At 27.3% G+C, this 21294-nt stretch overlaps 1 long non-coding RNA gene across 2 annotated transcripts in view; it reads left to right on the top strand.

The window, feature by feature from the left end:
* The first annotated feature begins 1293 nt into the window (after positions 1–1293).
* LOC127279177 (uncharacterized) overlaps positions 1294–21294 on the top strand; it is a 39319-nt gene continuing 19318 nt past the window's right edge. Inside the window, exon 1 of one of the 2 annotated variants that reach the window (XR_007842606.1) lies at positions 1294–1520. This is a non-coding gene — a long non-coding RNA (uncharacterized LOC127279177). Of the gene's footprint in view, positions 1521–3454; positions 3519–21294 lie in introns of those variants that run through there. The other variant, XR_007842608.1, reaches the window with a different exon arrangement.

The following is a 21294-nucleotide window of genomic DNA, read 5'->3' as shown; positions in this document are numbered from 1 at the left end:
TTAGTGGAAAGTGAAACAAAGACGTGAATGTAGCCAAATTGTCTGTATTCACGTGACTGAACTCTTTTTTCCCTCCTCTTGACTTTTCAAGACATAAATATAGTCGATTTTGACTACGTACACGTCCCTAACTCTGCAGCGTGAATATAGCAAATTTTGAGTATACGTTCACGTTCTTACATAAACGGCGTGAATATAGACATTTTTTTTGCTGTATTCACGCTGCTGAGTCAGGGACGTGAATATAGCCAAATTGTCTGTATTCACGTGACTGAACTCTTTTTTCCCCCCTCTTGACTTTTCAAGACGTGAAGATAGTCGATTTTGACTATGAATATAGCCGATAGTGCATATTTTCAGCTTTATTCACGTCTTGAAAACTCCAAGAGGGGAGAAATAGGGAAAATTTTAAGGCCAGGTCCAAGTCGAGTCAGCTGTTCCTTTGAAGTTTCAATGGAACAGCTGACACGACTTGGACCTGGCCTTAAGGAAGGAATATACTTTGGCTACGTTTTACTTTGGCTCAGCAGCGTGAACATAACAAATTTTGACTACGTACACGTCCCTAAATAAACGACGTGAATATAGCTAATTTTAGATACGTTCACGTCCCTAAATAAACGGCTTGAATATAGCTAATTTTGGATACGTTCACGTCCCTTAATAAACGGCGTGAATATAGCTAATTTTGGATACATTCACGTTCCTAAATAAACGGCGTGAATATAGACAATTTTTTGCTACTTTTACGTTCTTGACATAGCAGCGTGAATATAGTAGTAGTGAACAAATTCTCACTAATTTAAATTTAGAATCTATGAAAAATATGTTGAAATTTGTTTGTATTTGTTTCGTATTTAAAAAATAATTATAAAATTCAGTTGGGAAAAAATATATATATATATATATGTCTATATGCTCACGTAACACGCGGCTAACGTCTTATTTGTTCGGCAGTTCATGACTTTCTCATTGTCGCATAGTGTATATTATATTCGACGGTTCATTAGCGGTTCTTTCCCTCTCTTGCCAATCTTATATTGAAATTACACGTATGTGCATTAAGCGCAAACCTCTTATCTCCCATCTAAATGGGCAAATGGTCTTCGATTAAAGCGACGCTCGATGGTTTTAGTCACCTGTATATATATATATATATATAGGTTTTTCCCTTGCCAACAATATATACAAGACTCGAACGCGCGCATTCATAGCGACTTGAATACGGGCTCTCTCTGCATTATTGGACGACTTGACTGAAAGTCGATTTATTGTCGCAAATGACTCGCAGATTATTTTCAAGAGCGCATTCAAGAGTGTGTATAACATTTTTTTTAATGGCTAACTGAGAACATTATCTTTGGTAGTGGGGTTTGCTCGCCAGAAATTCACCATTAAAGTGCTTTGTTATTGCGCTTGTCCTTTATTATCACTCGTGCGGCAACTTTCAAGAAATTCGAGTATTATTGCTCTCAGAGGGACACGGTTTTCGTTGTAAAGCGAATTATATATGTGAAATGGTATATATATATACTAGAGGGGCTACGCCCCCCTGAGCGCTTCGCGCGCCAACCCCCCCGGTTTTAATCATTTTTTTTTAATTTTCCATTGATCTTATTTTTCCAAATGAACCACCTATTTCAAAGAATTATTATTACAAATTCATTGAAATCTGAATAAATATTAAAATTAAAATTATTAAATTTTAATTAATAAATTAATTAAATTAATAATAAATAAATAATTAAATAAATTAAAATCGACATTAAGAAATTATTTTTAAAAATAATTTCAATGAAATTTGCCTAAAAACCAATAAATTATTAAAAAGTCTTGAAACGAACATAACCTTTAAATTCAAGTCATTTTTGGCGGGAACTCCACCTCCACTTGCGGCTATATTGAAAGTCTTAAAATTTATATAACCTTAAAATTTATGTCATTTTTGGCAGGAAATACAGAGAGAGATGAGGGAAGGGGGAAGGACTTACTGCTTTATTAGGGTCTTAAAACAAATATAACCTCAAAATTTAGGTCATTTTTGGCGGAGGAAGGGAAATGAGAGGAGGGAGGGGGGGACTTGCGGCTATATTCAGAGCCTTGAAACGAACATAACCTCAAAATTTAGGTCATTTCTGGCGGGGGAGGGGGCTTGCGGCTATATTCAGAGTCTTGAAACGAACATAACCTTAAAATTTAGGCCATTTTGGCGGAGGAGGGGAAATGAGAGGAGGGAGGGGGGCTGGCGGCTATATTCAGAGCCTTGAAACGAACATAACCTCAAAATTTAGTTACCAGCTATTTTTAGTATTTCGACATAACCTAAAAGTGAATTTAACTAATAATTGGTTATTTTTAACTAAAAAATTAGAAGAAATATTACTATTTGAATCGGTAACTAACTTTTTATTACCAAATTAATTATATATTTAACTAATTTAAATTTAATAATAATAATAATAATATTCAAATGCTTTCTAAAGCAGAATTATAAAAAAATTTTAAATAATTTGAATTAGTGACTCACTTTTTGCTTTTGAATTAGTTAAATTTTACTAATTTAAAGGTATCTAATTTTAATATAGTTAAATTATTCATAACAATAATAATATTAAATTTAATACTCGGGAAAAATTTTAATCAGGAACAACGATATGTTTCTCTAGAATAGCGAAAACTTTTGCTGTTTTACTGAAATATATCGCTGTTTCAGTAAAACTTTTCGATGTATCAGGTGGAGGTTTTATTCCGCCGTGTAATAATTTAATTCACACGAAAAAAAAAGAATTTTTACCCCAAAATCAGTATAAAAATTACTTGCAACAAATTTTATCCTAGTTGAGGGCGCCACCGTCTATGTGAATTAGCATTGGTTAAAATTACCCGCAACAAAATTTACCCAGCGTTTTTTCTGTGTTCTATTATTATTAAATTTAACTATAAATTAGTTAAACTTTACTAATTTCAATTTATTAACTAATTAGTTAAACCTAACTAATTAGTAGTAAAAAAAATTAATTTTCTAAAATAATTCTAATTTAAATATAAAATTAAAATTTTTTTAAAATGCAAATTTTGATTGATTTTTCCAATAAATTATTATGTAATCTTAATATAAATATATGTAATAAAAATTAAATTAAATACTTCTGCGCAATGAATGGTGGAAAAGAAAAATTGGAGAATTATCGAATGATAAGAGATGTTTCTTTTGACATTGAAGTTTATAAATATATATATATATATATTTAATCCAAGGATCGAAAATTTCGTAGCAAAATGAAGCCACTGCAGTGTCAAGCAGATAGGCATTTTTTTTTCTCTCTCTCTCTCTATCGAAAAGTCGTGCGAGGAAAGGGAAAAGATTAATTTGTTGAAAACAAGCTTTATCTTTTGCCGGCTATATTGACTGGTGCGGGAGGGCCGTGCTCTCAACTGCCGAGTAGTCGATAATGTCTTATCAAAATAATAACGCTATCTTAAAATGCGTGAGTTTGCACGAAAATTTATTTTAAGAGGTAAAAATCTTTTTTTTTTGCGTTCCCGAGAAAAAAAAAATTTCCTTTTTTTTCAACTAAACTTTGTTTACCGTAAGAAATTTTATCAATTATTATCAGATTATAAAAGAAAAAAATGATTATAAAAAAAAAATCAATCAAGAATAATAAAAAGTTATATAATTTTTGATCTAAATTCGCAATTTTGAAGTAAATTTAATAAAATTGAAATATCAAAATTTGTTAACGCGAAAAATAATTGAAATTATTTTAATAAATGAAATTATAGTGTATTTGATTTATTTTTTCTTTTGGAATAAATAATAATCAAAGACCTCTGAGGTCATTGTGGTTTGTTATAAGAATTATGAAAAGTTCGAAGCACTTTCGAACCCTGGCCTTATATAGTAAAGTTTGTGTTTTCGAGGGTTACATTTGTGTCGTTGACTATTTTTGTACAAATCGGGCGAGTCGCATAGATTCACGTGGAGAAAAAAATATATATATATACGTAAGAACTAATTACTATACTCGAAAAAGAGATTTCAAGCGCGAGCTCAATATCGATAAAAGGCAAAGTCCTTGATTTTTCAATGACATATATGAGTGTCCGAGAAACGAAAAATCTCCGCGCATTTATCTTGTATCACTTTTGATAACACAACTTTTTTTTTTAAATTCACGCGAATCTCAGCGTGATATTAAGGAATCTATTTTATTTAGTCCGTTTTATATTAAATATTTATTTGCAAATTTTATTTCACTTTTTTGATGTCGAATTCAATGTTAATTATTTTTTTTTATGTTAGAAAATTATTTATTAACGAATTAATTATAATTTCAATTCAATTAAGAAAAGATATACAAATAATGATTTTTTTAGTTTCAATTAGACAACTAAAAAAATAAATAAAAGTATAATAAAAAATAAAAAGAAATTTTATATTTAATTACTGTTATGTAACAATAAGTAAAAGAAATTTAAAAAGTAGAAATAAAAAATTATAAGGAGAAAATATTATTGTAAAAGTTAATAAAGATTAATTAAATTTTAATGGGCAGAAAAATAATAAAATTTAAGTTCAATTAAATGACAAAATTTAAAGAAATAATAAATATAAATAAATAAGAATGATTTAAATAAATAATAAAATTAAATTATTTTAATATTATGAAATTTTTATTTAATTAAAATAATTAAAATTCAAGTGATTTTATTGTCTGAGAAAAAAAATCTTCGAGCTATATAATGAAAATTATTTCACTTGTCTTATTGATCATATAATGATGACGCAAAATTACAGGTACCTGCGAAATTGATATCGAACGACGTTTTATGTCAAATCATTAAGTGCATATTAGTATTTATCATAAAAACATTTAACTACTTGAAGCCGAGTTTATATTTTAAAACAATTTTCATTCATCATAAAAACTGGACCAATAAGAAATGATATTGCTACGCAATTTTATGAAATATTTAATTTACACTAAAGAAATTAATTAAAAACTAGTATTTTTGCCTTTTTTCAATTTTTTCTTTCATAAAATAAATAAAATAAAAAAAATCGTTTTTTTTTGATTTATAGAAACCAGACATTAAAAAATAAAATAGAAAATAATTAATAAATTACATCAGAAAATTGTATTTCTGTTGTTTTTTAATATATTGCTACATTTTATTATTTATTTTTTTTGTTTTATTTTATTATTATTATTATTATTATTATTAATAATAATTTTTAATTTACATTAAATTGAATTACAATTAAAAAACAACTATTTTCATAAAAGTAAAACTATGATAAACATAACCTAAAATTTTTTTGCTTCTTAGAAAGCGTCACATATAAACATTTATTTATACTCATGTTTCTTTTTATTATTTTATGTAAATTAAAGAAACAAGTAATTATAATTAAATTTAAATCCAAATAATTTAATTCGGATATAAAAAAAAATGGAAAATAATATCAAAGGACAGAAAAAAAAACATGTTGATATCAATCTTACACATCAATCAGAATTTTTCAACGACCTACGTATATAAATTTACAACATAATTTTTATTAAACTATAAATGGCAAGGCTCGCTTCTTCTTCATCTACTTTTTTTCCAGTTTGTTCTTATTTTTCCGCTTATCTGAATATTAATTAAGGGACAAGTCCGCTATCGGCAACCAACACACGTGAATAACTGACCAGTTTTTCTCGACCTCGCATCAACGATTGGTTTGATTTTTTTTTTTTTTTTTTTCACTTGGAATTTCGATGAGAGATCTTTTCTCAAGTTGAAGAGAAAAATCATACAAAGATAATGAAAAGAAAGAGAGAGAGAGAGATAGAGAGAGAAAATTAAAGAGAGGCCAAAAGTCGAGAAGACGATTTCCTCTTTGATATTATAAAATTGATAAGAGGCGCAAATAAATTGGCGTCAGTCAAACTTTTCCGACGACCCTAAGACCAAGTTGTGGCAAAATAGTGGGAGCAGAGGAGGTCAAAGACTCGCGCGGCGATATTGTGTGCACTTATATTTATAATTCGGGTGTGCCGCATAAAACGTCTTTTCAAATCATGTCAGAGCAAAACTCAACTGCCACTAACAAGGAGTCCTTTGTATTGATACCGAGGCACACATACAGAATTCTTGATGGCAATTTCGTTCCTTCTCAGATGAACTGCCAATCTTTAGATCTCTTCTTAAAGGCAAAAAAAAAAAAAAAAAAAAAAAATTACACTTCCTTATGCATCGTGACGAGTTTTTCTTTGATCGTTCACTTCATGCAAATCATCTAGTTTTTCTTTTCATCTGTCAAATCTATATATTCAATGATATGTTTCTTCTTCGTCTTTTAAATATTTTTATTTTAATTTTTATACTTATTTGATTTAACATGCTAAAAAGCCCTTACAAAAAAAGAAATACAAAATTAAAACTTATAAATAAGACTACGCAATTTAGATTTGAAAACCGTTGCAAAAATTTTATACAAATTTTTATTATATAATTTACTCTCTAAATTTGAATTAGTAAAAATGTTTACTAATTTGAATTAGTGATTCACTTTTTGCTTCTGAATTAGAAAAATTTTTACTAATAATTAGTAACATTAACGAACAATTAGTAAAATTTAACTAATTTTAAAGCAAAAAATGAGTCACTAATTTAAATTAGTAAACATTTTTACTAATTCAGATTTAGAGAGTATTCTACCAATAAGTTTCTAATTGAATATTTTTTTTTATCCGTTTCCATGACAACCATTTTACCAAAGCAACCGTTTCCATGACAACCACTACCATATTAGCAACCGTTTTCAAGACAACCATTTCCATAGCAACCGTTTCCATGACAACCTTTACTATAGCTACCGTTACTAATGGCAACCGTTTCCTTGACAACTGTTTTCAAGTCAACCACTACCATATTAGCAACCGTTTCCATGAAAACCGTTACCATTATAACCGTTTCCATGACAATCACTACCATATTAGTAACCGTTTCCATGACAACCATTACCATATTAGCAACCGTTTCCATGACAACCATTACCATAGCAACCGTTTCCATGACAATCTTTACTATAGCTACCGTTACTAATGTCAACCGTTTCCTTGACAACTGTTTCCAAGTCAACCATTACCATATTAACAACCGTTTTCATGACAGCCGTTACCATAGCAACCATTTTCAAGACAATCATTGCCATGGCAACTGTTTCCATGACTACCTTTACCATAGCAACCATTACTATGGCAACTGTTGCCATGGTAAATTTTACCATAGCAGGCCACGAAAGCTTGGAATGGAATATTTTTTTAATAACAGTTTATCTGATGCTGTAGCATAGAGAATTTTGCGGACATTTCAATAATTATCATTATGTATTTATTTATTATCAGTTCTTCTAATTGAAAATTTCGACAATAAAAATTTGAATATCTTGATTTAAACAAGAAAATAAAAGAAATAATAAAATAATTCCCAATTTTGTCTCTAATGTTAATTTTGCAAAGTGAGATTTAATTCGCCGAAAGATTTTATTTGGCGAGATGAGAGTTATGGGATGTATATATATATAGTTCAAAAGAAGAGTAATGTGTCACGTCTCTATGAAAAAAAGCAGTCAACTTGACAAAGATTTATGATGGTGACAACTGTCATGTATACATAACAGTGAGACACATGTTTGGAACATGCGTTCTGCACACATCATCCATATATATATATATATATATATATATATATATATATATATATATATATATGTTGTCGTCTATTCTGTGCCTTGTCTATTTGCGATTATTTGCGATATACGTTATATGTATATATATATATATATATATTTTCAAGGATTGAGACTAAACCGACCGTGCCACAAGAATTTTCATATACAACAACGTTCATTTTTTCTTAACCCATTAAATCAACCTACTTACCGACACAAGTTTGCGCAATTAATGGTATAAATATATGCATGGATATCGTTAAATCACGCCTGACGTGGGCGTCCGCACTTCGTGAGAAAACCTTTGGAACGTTCTATGACTTTGAAGTACGCATTCATTGAAAGTGCAGTTGTTACTCTGTTTCTTTTTTGTTATTACTTTCAGTTGCAAAAACAAATCTTGGAATGTGCGATTGCGAAGTGTCGCGTTCTATTATATATATGAAAAACTCAATTTTTGTTTAGTTTACATATATATATATAAGGACTAATATTAATTAATAAGTTTTACCTCAAGGGTCACCTGCCATAACCTTAAAAATATTGTAAATTTTATTCACCTTTTTTTGCGCAAAGAAGTTTTTTATGATAAATCTTTTTCAACATTCGTTACACTTTATATTATTTCCCCTACAGCACCGAAACTTTCTTGAAAATTTAGTAAATATTTACTAAATTTACAGTAAAATGTTTCGGTGCTGTGCGGGAGTTCGTTATTATTTTCGTTATTTTTTTTATTACACTGGAAAAAGAAGATCCTATTTTCAGATGAGTCTTAAAATCAGCGCAGTAACTCTAATGGAAATTGCATTTTGTAAATTCAGCAAAGCTACCTTAAAAATGTTGCCTCTTAAAATAAGACCTCTTTTTGGCCTTAAAATAAGTCTTTCTTTTTATAGTGTATACGTTAGCGATTCAAAATTCAAAGTTTCGCGCGCAAAATTAATTCCATTCCGCTGTTCAGAAATCGAAATGAAGTACAAAAATTGTAGGTTATGTTTAAGATTATGTTTTTCCTTAATTAAACGTTCATTTGTTATTGTAAAATCAAAATCATTTTTAATTTTTGATGTCATCAAGACTCAATAATTTTAGTTGAGAATTGATTATCTTTGTATATTTGCACTCCAAACCAAAACTATCATAAATATAACCTATAAATTTTTGCTTCTTAGGCAAAAATGCCAACGTTCGTCACCAAATGCAACTGCACTTGCGCTACTACAACTCTCTTATTGGTAGAAAAAGGTGCTCCTATTTAAAATGGTTTCTTATAAAAAAATGTTTAGAAAACAATTAAAAAAAATTGTTTTTATGTTTAGGGTCAGCCGGGGTAAATCCGAACGCTTTTAGTAAGTTTCAACAATAACATAAGTTTTTTCTTTTAAAAGACAATACTTCCGGTATTCTGGTACATGAAGTTGTTACTTTACTTCCATAGAACAATTTTATGGGGTAGCAAAAATTTTTTGATAAATTAAAATCGCAGGAAATTTAGCGTTTGTATTTATCTCGATACTTTGCAACTTTCCTAAAATACCGGGGTAAATACGAACGCCACTGTATTTCAGAAAAATCTTAGGGAAAATAAATTTAAAGTATTGCAATTGTTAAACTTATATAAAAACTCAAAAAAAATACGATAATAAACCTATTATGTAATAATGCATCATATATAAATACAAAAATCAAACAGGTTAAAAATTAAAATGCATTACACAATTAAAACCTTCAATAACTTTATCAAATCATAACGGATTTTTGCAAAACTTGCTACAGAAAGTATTTTGGAGTGATTGAATGTAAATATAAAAATAAAAGTCAAATTTTTTAAATTCAAAATGGCGGACTTTCCTAAAACTTATTTTTAAAAATGATCAAATTTGCTAACTCCAAATTCGTAATTAGCGACCTTGAAACCCCCCGAGTAACAATTTTCGAGCGAATCCAATGAATTTTTTAATTCTCGTCCGCCATTTTTTATTTTGAAAAACTGACTTCAAATTGGTAATCAGCGACCCCAAAAACCCTAGAATACCAAATTTTATTAAGATCCTGAAAAACTTTTTTCAACAAACCATTTGGCAAAAAAATTGAAACACTCCTTCGAGAGAACAGAGATTAAGTTTCTGCTTATTAATTACTAACGAGGATACGTATAGAAAGAAAAACTTTTTTCTATGTACTTTTATAATGTTAAAATAATAGTGTAATGAAATAAAAACAATTTTGTGTGGCTCTGATGTAAAAAAAAATTATTGAAAATACCGTTCGGATTTACCCCGGTTTTCCAATTTTCCGGGGTAAATACGAACGGTCTGATATTATTAATAAAATTTTACAGAAGGCAAAAATCAAAAATAGTTTCTGTTCTAGTATTCATAAAAAACAATTATAAATAATAAAATGAATTTTTAGCTTCTTTTTCTTCAAATACGAGACAAAATACTGAAAGAGTGTCATCTTTGATTTTCAATCTTTTTTGCAATACTTGTTATCTTTGTTTATGCTTTTGCTAATTAACAAACGAAAAATGGGATAATACTTAGAATCTCTTGAAGAGGATCTGAGGTAAAAATTCTCATGTCTAACTTATTTTTTAAAATTTTAATTAAGCTGAAATAATTAGCGTTCGGATTTACCCCGGCTGACCCTAATTATTTTTTTTTTTTTTTGCGAATTTCGGTTATTAAAATTACCAAAAAAAATTAACTTCCATAATTTCGGTAGTCTTGGAGACTTTTTTTTTAACCAGTATAGGACATATGAATTACGAGCCATTAAAAAGTAATAAATGACACCTATTGTTAAAAAAAAAAAAAAAAAAACGAGGGAACCAACCTTGTAAAAGTAGAATCGACACAAACCCTTGGCCACATCCGTTTTCCCGAAGAATCAAGAGGGAGGCCCTTTTGTGAGAGCGATTCGAGGCTATTGCGCCTCTATTGGTGGAGAGTAGGAAAAATGTCAAAATTGCATGCGAACAAAACGCAGGAAGGTTCTGCGCTCGCGGCGTCATTGCATTGTATAACAAACGCCGAAGGAGCACATGGGGCGCCAGATGGTACGCATGCTTCGATGTCTCACACACACACACACACACATACTCACACACGAGTCTTAAAGGTAATATACATATATATATATATATGTGAGTGCAAAAATTATGCATAGGTATTCTTGTGTGTGCCCGGAAAGACGAGGCTCCATGCAGAGACGCTTCTTCCACTGCAAAAGCAGAATGGGATGGGACCCCCGAGAATAGAGGGATTAAAAATTCACTGAGCTTCAAGGGCTTAATAATCAAGAAAATGAAGCTAAACCTTTATCATCGTAAATGGGAACTTTTTATAAAGTGGTGGCAGCAAGCCTCCCATGACTCGTTAATCTCTGCCAGTTTTCATGGGTGTGATGCACATATATTTCTTCAGCTATTCTCTATAGGGTAACATGCGGGGTAAGATGGGCACACACCAGTTATTTTTTATTTTTTTTTCACGATATGAAATTTCTCATCAATTACACAGAAAAAATTGTATATGAATAATTTTTCAAAATTAATTTTGTTACAATTTTCATTTTTATAAAATTTAATTTGAATCGTGAATTTCGAAAAGGGCTAAGTTTGAATTAACTTCCGTTCGAAACATTTGGGGGGGAATTTAAAAATTAAACAATCAGAAATTACCAAAAAAAAAAATTCGATTCATTACGTTAAAAATTCGCGACGAAATGTTTCTGCAATTAAAAAAAAAACTATTATATAAAAGGAAAAATGGTTCCGATCCGTATTGCCCCAGACTTTAGGTAAAATGGTCCACACACCAATGGGGTAAGAGTACTTAAGAATAATAAGTATTTTTCTTATTCTAAATGTAATATTATGTCAAATATCGAGTCTACATATTAAAAAAAAAGTCAGTGATGAAAAATTTCACCATTTGAAAATGGTGTTCACTTGAATTTTTAAGTAGTAAATTCCTAGATGGCCAGATTAATCTATACAGTAGTTTCAAAATTTTTCTCGACTGACAATGATTATTTATAAGAAACAAAATTATATTTAGTTAAACTGTTAATTAGTCAATTAATTAATTAAATTATAAAATTTTAAGTCGTTAAAATTATAATCTTACAAATTTTAAAATTGTTATTTGAAAAAACTGTGGAACTTGGTGATAACCAAACATTATTTTTCTTATACTTAAAAATATTTTGTCAAATATAAAAGGAATGGAAACAAAATTTATTGCAAAATCTATTTCAAGACATTTAGAAATAAAATATTTTTCAATGTATTAAAGATTATACATTGAAAGAACATGTAGAATATATATTATTGATAAAAGTAAATCAATCAACTTTTGAAATTTAATTAAGCAATATTAATAATTATGCAGTTTCATATATATATATACTTATAATTATGTTCATATGCAGTTTGGATTGTATTCGAGGCAAATTTTTTCTTCATTTTAATTGAAGAGAATTAAATTTCGATTTTAATTTACCTAATATTAATTTTGACCCAATTAATATTCATTTCAACTATTTTTAAATTTCGACTTTATTATAATTTAAGCAATTATCATCTCGATTTTCATATTTCATTATAATTTTGACATGAAATGAAAATCAATTTATTATCATTTTCAAAAAATAGAATAAATGTATTTTTTTCTACTGATTTTTTTGCCGAAATTTATAACAACAAAAAAATAATTCATAATCTATTTTTAAATTTTCGCATAATGCTATAACAATAAGAAAAAAATGTATATTATTAACTTCACTTACCTTCATAGACATCAACTGTAGTAGAGTGGACTATTCAGTAAAGTAGCTATAGCGTAGGCTCGAATTGTCCTCCGTTGGTTGAATGGAATCTGTAAATAAAAAGAGAGAGGTATTGTATATACCATTTACTTTTCACTAACATTTAAAATAAATTGTCAATTAAAATAAGATGATTTTTATTTGAAAATATAATCAAATGAAAATTTTTTTTTACCAACTCATCAGTTTTTATAAATTAAAATAACAATTAAGATTTAATTTTTTACAAAAATTTAAAGGTCATGTGAGAAATGTGACAATTTATATATTTTTTTATTTTTAATTTCAAACATGTTGAAGCAAAAAAACTTCAATAGTGAATCTTTAATCGATTGAAAACAAATAAAAGTCTCTTCCATTTCGACAGTCGGTAATATAGATTTCTACATAAAAATAGAAATCGATTATTTTGGCATTTAAATTAAATATATTAAATAAGCGAATGACGCACAAAATTTTGAAACATATAATTTTTTTTTACTGAGAAAAACCAAAAAAGCTCCTACAGCGAATATTGAAAACAACTAAAAAAATGTCTACCATACCGACAGTCGGTAATGTAGATTTCTACATAAAATTTTGTAATAAAAATCGAAAACAATCGTTGTGGCACTTAGCTTAAACAGTAAATAGACGAATGAGGTAAAAAATCTTGAATCAACTTTTGAAACCTGACTTTTTTTTACTGAGAAAAACCAAAAAAGCTCCTACAACGAATATTGAAAACAACTAAAAATGTCTACCATTCCGACAGTCGGTAATATAGATTTCTACATAAAATTTTGTAATAAAAATCGAAAACAATCGTTGTGGCACTTAGCTTAAACAGTAAATAGACGAATGAGGTAAAAAATCTTGAATCAACTTTTGAAACCTGACTTTTTTTTACTGAGAAAAACCAAAAAAGCTCCTACAACGAATATTGAAAACAACTAAAAATGTCTACCATTCCGACAGTCGGTAATATAGATTTCTACATAAAATTTTGTAATAAAAATCGAAAACAATCGTTGTGGCACTTAGCTTAAACAGTAAATAGACGAATGTGGTAAAAAATCTTGAATCAACTTTTGAAACCTGACTTTTTTTTTACTGAGAAAGATTAAAATTGCTTAAAAAAAACTCTGGAAATGGTATATAAGTTTAGAATTCTTACTGACAAATTTCTTATCTATCCGCAGTAATACTTTCTAAACATTTGGCAAAATAAATTCTTCTCGTTCAATTTGATATTTCAAAAACGGAAAATAGAAGATAAAAAATTATATCTAAAATCTAAATTAATCACACTAACTTGAAATTTACATATATCGGCATTAATAAAGGTTAGAAAAAAAAGAGATAAATCTATTGAAAAGGGCAATTGTTATCAAAGTATTGGTCACGGGGAAGGATGTAGGTTTCGTGTAACAGTACGAAAGTAAGAGGCATATTGACGGATAGGAGAGGGAACATGAAAACTAAAACGACTTCACTTATAGAGGCTAAGTAGGCAAAAAAAAAAGTCACTGACGCTGGACTGTGCGGCATTTCTTGGTCGGGTAATATTCAGCTGGCTCCCACGATCGGTTCATGGTCTCTCTCTCTCTCTCTCCCTCTTTTTCTGCCTCCTGGACCCACGTATGTTAACCGTTCCAATATAAATAAGAGTATGAATATAGTTGGGTAGATCAGTGCGGACTATCCAATATATACCTATATAGATGAGGTCCAGGGCATTATAATACACATATAAACAGGCGACGGAATCTCGCGCGTGCAAACGCGCCCTTAGATCCCACGAGACGACGTTGGCCTTGTAACGTGAAAGGCACACGGAAACCATCTTGTTACGTAAAGCCCAAGTTTTCTTAAGATCTTTCTTGCCTAAACTCTTGTCAGAACTACCCACAAGTGGGAGGGAAAACAAAATAGAAGAAAAAGACAGTTACAGAAGTGCTATGTGTATATATGACAAAACAATAACAATTCATTTGCATTGAAAGATTTTTTTGTAGGAAAATTTTATTTCAAAAGCGTTTTATAATTTTTTTAATATTTATGTTATTTTAAATTCAAATTATTTAGATTTCCAGTATATATTGCTATTTACTATATTAATATACTACAGTATACTGATACAGTATATAGTAATGTATAGTATTCCCGAAAGTTTCCGAAAAATGCCGAATATAGTTCGGAGTATTTCTCGGAAAGCTGCGTGATTGGTTGAACTAAATATTTTTTAAATCAGCGCGCGCATTTTTGACCAATCAAGCACTTGAACTGTAGAGATAGCGGACGATATAGGAACTACTTTGGAGGTTAGGTCTAATAACTATACTCGAAAAGAAGGTAACTTGAAATTAAAACAAAACTTAAAAAAACAACCGTTTCCATGACATTAACCGTTACCACAGCAACCATTTCCATGACAACAGTTACCATAACAATTACCGTTTCCATGACAACGGAGAAATTAAAAAAAAAGAATTTAAACCTTACCCTGCACTAGATGATATATATATATATATATTTTTTTTTGTTGATAAAATCTGTATACTGGCAGCAAGCACAAATTAAACAATTTCGAACACTGAAACTACGTTAAAAAAAAAAATATATATATATATATAAGAAACAAAATACTTTTTCTAAAGATTTAAGTGATTGCGATTTTAAAAATTTCAAATACTCCCGAAAAAAATAAAAATTTCAACAAAAAAAAATTCGACGCCTCCCGTTGATAAGATGCCCGTTCATTTGTCAGAATAATAAAATGCCAACTCGAGCTCAGTTCAATATGAAGCTAGTTCAATTGTCAAAATAATAAAAGGCTATAACTCAGTTTCCGTATAATATAATCCTATCTCGCATTAAATTCGAATTCAAGTTTTCGTAAATTAAAAAAGAAGTTTAAATCGATCAGAATATTAATTCATATACTTTTTAATGATTAATTAGTGATTAATAATTATTAATAAAATAAGAAATAGAATAAAAAACAAATAATAAAATAAATGAAAATAAAAAATATTATTAAAAAAGAAAAAAATTAATTTAGCCTTGAATTATTTATTACTAATATTATTTTTTTTATTATAATTTTTTTTATTTTGTTAATCATTAATTAATCATTACAAAATAACTAAAAAAAACTAATTAATCATTAAAAAGTATGAATTAATATTCTGATCGACTAAAACTGCTTTTTTAATTTACGAAAACTTGAATTCGAATTTAATGCGAGATATAGGATTATATTATACGGAAACTGAGTTAGCCTTTTATTATTTTGACAATTGAACTAGCTTCATATTGAACTGAGCTCGAGTTGGCATTTTATTATTCTGACAAATGAACGGGCATCTTATCAACGGGAGGCGTCGAGTTGTAGAATTTTTTCGTTCACGAATTAAAAAATTCGAGCACTCCCAAAACTATATTTATACGATTCAATTGTATAAATATAATAAAAAAGAAAAGAAAGAATACAAAAAAACGATAAAAAAGATGTATATAGACAAATAATTTGCCTTTGAAAATTATAAAATTTATATTCACGTTGCGATCACATCTTATTAACAGGTCAATACACAAATTGCAACTGATTTAATATTATTTTTGGAATCTTTCATCAATGATTTACACTTTGAAAAAGTCTCTGAAAGAATATATATATTCAATAGTTCATAAAAAAAAATATTGAAGATAACATCACTCTGAGTCAAGGAAAAAATAATTATTTTTTTTACATTTCAAAGTCAATTTTAGAAATTACAAAAATTTATTTATAAAATCATTTTTTTAGATAAAAAATTTTTTTGCAATAAAACACACTTTTTTTATTATTCAAGTAAATAACAAAAACATTATCAAAAAGAAAAGTTATAAAATATATTTTAAATGAGAAACAGTACTGTTGAAACGTAAAAAAGAAATTGTGTTCTTTTTTTTATTTTCTCCTTGACTCGAAGTGATTATTATCTTTAAAATTTTATTATTAAAGACGATCGAGTGATAAACTCATATATTTATAATAATAGATTGAACAAAAATTTATTTGATTCAAATAATCGGTTAGTTTTACTTTTACTATTATCAAATAAAATAAATTAAATATTAATTTATTATTATAATTATTATTATAGAATGATTAATTATTAAATATTTGATAAATAATAATATTAATTAATTTTTTGAATAAAATATGTAATAAATACCTAATTATTATTATTATTAAGTATTATAATATTTATAATAAAAATAATAATATCGAGAAAAAAAAATTATAAAATTTCTATTATTTTTGTTTTCTATTTTACTTTAAAAAAAAAAAATCCATGATTGAAACATTTTTAACATATATATATACCGAATCAAGTGAGAGAAATTGTAGACCCAAAAGTGGGGAGGAGATTTGGAGCTCGAGGTGGAGCACGAGAAGCTGCAATAACGAATGAGAATCATATAGATTTAGGAGTGTGATTAGAAGAAATATGGCTTCTTTTTTTTAATATGGCAGCACGGAAAAAAATCTTTATCTCCAACAGCGATATACGTTTCTCTAGAATTATGAAAAGACTTTCGCTATTTTAATGAAACATATCGCTATTCCAGTGAAACTTATCGCTGTTCCAGGTGAACAATTTTTTTTCCGTGATTAAAAAATATTTATATTTTTTTTTATGAGAATGAACGCTTTGCGCTTAAATATGTATTTTACGATGAGGGAAAGCTCATCGTATATGAAAACAGTTATATATGCTCGTTTTCATGAATGAAAACCCAGCCGCAAGGACGAATGCAATGCGTAATCGTGCGTAAGCGCGAATAACGCTCGTTTCCGCGCAGCCGTGAAACGAAAGTTTATTTATAACTGTGGTTTATTCTTGGTGCGCATTACCTATAACGTTTCTGTCTTTTCACAAACGCCCTAAATAGCCTATATAGTCAAAGCTAATTATATAAGTCTTCTAAAGCCGCAGCGTTTTCCCACGATTTTTAAATATATTTTATTTTTAACTTAATATATTTAAAATAATTGAATATTTTTAATAAAGATTTTCTATATTTACTTTTTATTTATATATAAGAATTAAATTTTACAATTTTTTAATACATATTTTGCCAAATAATGATTGAATATTTTTTAATAATAATTTTTTTCATTACATTTTAATAATAATTATATAATAATTAAATTAAATTTTAGAATTTTTATTATAATTCTATAATTTGAAAAATCCTATTGGATAAATTATTTCTATTATAATACTTCATTCATTTTGTAATTATTAATAATTATTAATAATTATACAAAATGAAGTATTATACATATGGAAACACATATGTGTCTGTGTATAATATATATATTTATTCATGCATCTCTCTGTCTCTTAATTATTACCGTTATATTCTTATTTAAATTATTATTAAATTTTGATAAATTAAAATTTTCCGATTATTTAAACATTTTTTTGTTCGTAATAGAATTAATTTGAAAATAGTAGTAATTAACGTATTTAGCGAGACTCATTGCTGCGCAACTTTGTAATTACATTAATATTATCTTTCACTTTAAAGACAGATAACCTAATATTTTAATTTTGTACAATGAAAAATCGTTAATTGAACGTAAAATTAGGTCAAGTGGATTGTTGTCAATCTTGATAAAAGATCTTTCCCATATATACGAAATTTATAATTTCGACTAACCACTTTACTTAATGAATTGCTCTTTACAAATTTTATTACTCGGAAATTTTTATATATATTATAAATATACAATTAAATTCATTGATAAATTTAAAAATCAATTTTTTTTTAATCTCCTATGGGAAAATTTGAAAGCTAGAAATTATTTTTGTATTTATTTTAATGATTATTTTTATTTATATTTTTATATATATTTTTTTTTAATATATTTATATTAATATTATTTTTTTATATTCAGTTTTATTTATATAATTTGTTAATTATTAAAATAAATTTCTATACATATCAAGATTTAATGAAAAAATTTTTTTTAAATACAATTGAGTAACCTAACGTAAAAAAAAATTTGAAATTTGAAAACTGTTAGATTTATTTGTTAATCAATTTGTTTCACAATGTTAATTGTACATGGTGCTACACATAAATGTGACAAATGACAAAATTGAATGCAAATGAAAAAATGATTTCTAATTGCCTTATCGTAGTTCCATCAAATTTTCCATTAGTGCGGATTTGTAGTCCAATCAAACTCGCTTTTTTGACTTTTTCACACTAATTTTTCTGAAAATCTAAACGTGCCAAAGCATATTTTCCTTTTTTGCAAATTCATATAGTCAGCGCAAAAAAATCAAAAGCGATAAGAATTATTATATTTATTATTTATTTTATAACATTACGTTTATTATATAATTTTTTATTTATTCTTTCCAAAATTGTCGACATGAAAAATAATATAACTAAATTCAAATTGAAATTTTAAGATTTTTTAAAACTTTTTCTTTCTGAATCAATTTTTATAAATTAAAAATTATGTAAGAAAATTTTTTTTAAATTATTTATTAATTTTTTTTTTTTTTTAATTAAAAAAACAAAAAGAAGAATTTTTCTTGCAAGGGAAACAAAAATAATATATCTACGAAAAGAATGTTTAAATATACCTCTATATATGGGGGATGTTGCAATATTTTTTAAACAGAGGTGCAACAGCCTCTTGCAAAAATGCAAGTATGGCCTGAAAAAATAAAGTGCCGATAGCGTGCAAGTTCTGATAAAGGGGCACTTTATCGTTGTTTACACGAAACGATAGCGATGCGCAAAAATGAGGTTGAAATTGCAAAATGCGACTACAAAGTGGGAAGCAGGAGGGGCCAACGGAATTCGAAAAAAAAAAGATATAGACCTGACGACAATTGATAATTTTGTTACACACAAGATATTTGTACAATATAGAAATAAGGTAAAATTTTACTCGCAAATCTTTAAAATAAAAAATTTTTAATTTCTCATTTTATTAATTTAGAAATTTTTAATTTTCAACTGTCTGTTTTAATTAAAATATTATTTCAATTCAGTTTTTTTTAAATTAATTATTATTTAATTATTTATTATTATTATTACAATTGAATCATGAATTTCAAAAAGGGCTCAACTCTGCAAACCGTAAGTGTCATTTTCGCTATCGTTTGTTATGCGAAAATGACGCTTACGTTTTTTCGAGTTGAGCCCTTTTCGAAATTCACATTGTTGTTATTATTATTTTTTTATTTTTTATTTTATTTATTTATTATTTTCTTACTATGTTATTATTTTCCATTATATCTAATTATTTAATTTTTTTTATTTTCAATTTTCAACTTTTAATTATTTACGGAAAAAAATCTTCATCTAGAAGAGCAAATTAAGTTCCATATATATTTCACTAAAACAACGAAAGTTTTCGCTATTCTAGAGAAACATATATAGCTGTTTCAGATAAAGATTTTTTTTCCTTTTTTTTTTATTCATTTTCCATGTGATCTATTTCCGATAATTTTTAATATTTCATTTTGTGTATCAAATTGTCATTGAAAATCGAAAAAAAAAATAGAAGAAATTTTCGAAATTCCTTTTTTCTTTCTGTATATGTTATTAGTAAATGCACAATGCAGAGGGAGATCGATTCATGTAATCCGAGGGGCTTATAAAACCGTATCCGGTGACCGATTGATAACAACTCTTTATCAACATCGATTTGGTCGATTCGACATTTTTTTTTCTTTTTTTTTTTACCTCAAATCTCTTCCCAGAAACAATAGCACGTCATGTGCAGTTGAAATAATTTATTTTAGTTTTTTCTTTCATATATACGTGATTCATTTTTGTGATTCACTTGAATAAATTCGAATCACGTATAAACAAAGAAAACACATATTACAAAGAAAAAGATAAAAAAAAAAGAAAAGTGAAACGATATTTTTTTTTTTTTTTTGCAATTGTCTTCGCAAATTATATTTTAGGTGTAATCGATAAATACACTCGTTACTTATTTGTTGAAACAATTACTATAGTAACAAATTACAATAATTGACATGAAATTACGCATGTAATTAACAACTAATTACAATGATTAACAATAATAAAAAATAATAAACAGTATGTAACAATTAGTTAAAAACAATTATAGTAACAATTGACAATAATTGACAATAATTGATGAGGGGTTGTAAAATAAATAAAAAAAAATAATTGTCTATACTAAAATTGAATAATAGCGAGAAATGTAAATTTAATAAAATAAAGAATTTTAATTTTTGTAAATTTAAAATTTGTAAATTTAAAATTTGTAAATTTAAAATTTGTAAATTTAAAATTTGTAAATTTAAAATTTGTAATTTTAATTTTTGGTAAATTTAATTTTTGTGAAAGTTGAACTTTGAAATTTTGACTGTCTCTTAAATAATAAACTTTTATATTTGAACTTTTTCTTACAAAGTGGGTCGATTTCAAAGTGTGTTCGATACAAATGCTCGATAAGCTTTTCGACGTGAAACGACTTACTGTAAGCGTTTCTGCACTCGATGATAATGTAATCTTCCTCGAAAACTGTACTGCACTTTGTGTTAACACAGACACGCTTACGAGGAATTTTCTTCTCGTTATAATCCAATATAAAATCTCCAGAAATTGCTTTTTTTCAAAACAGTTATAATCATTTATAACTGCAAAAAGAAGCTTTCATTTCGAAACATTTTTTTTTTTCAAAATAAATATTACAA

This window comes from Leptopilina boulardi, unplaced genomic scaffold (assembly GCF_019393585.1).
Source record: "Leptopilina boulardi isolate dan_hultmark-lab unplaced genomic scaffold, ZJU_Lbou_2.1 LbouV2_214, whole genome shotgun sequence".
NCBI lineage: Eukaryota > Metazoa > Arthropoda > Insecta > Hymenoptera > Figitidae > Leptopilina > Leptopilina boulardi.
Note: the sequence above shows the minus strand (reverse complement) of the source record. Positions and strands in the feature narration are given on the sequence as shown.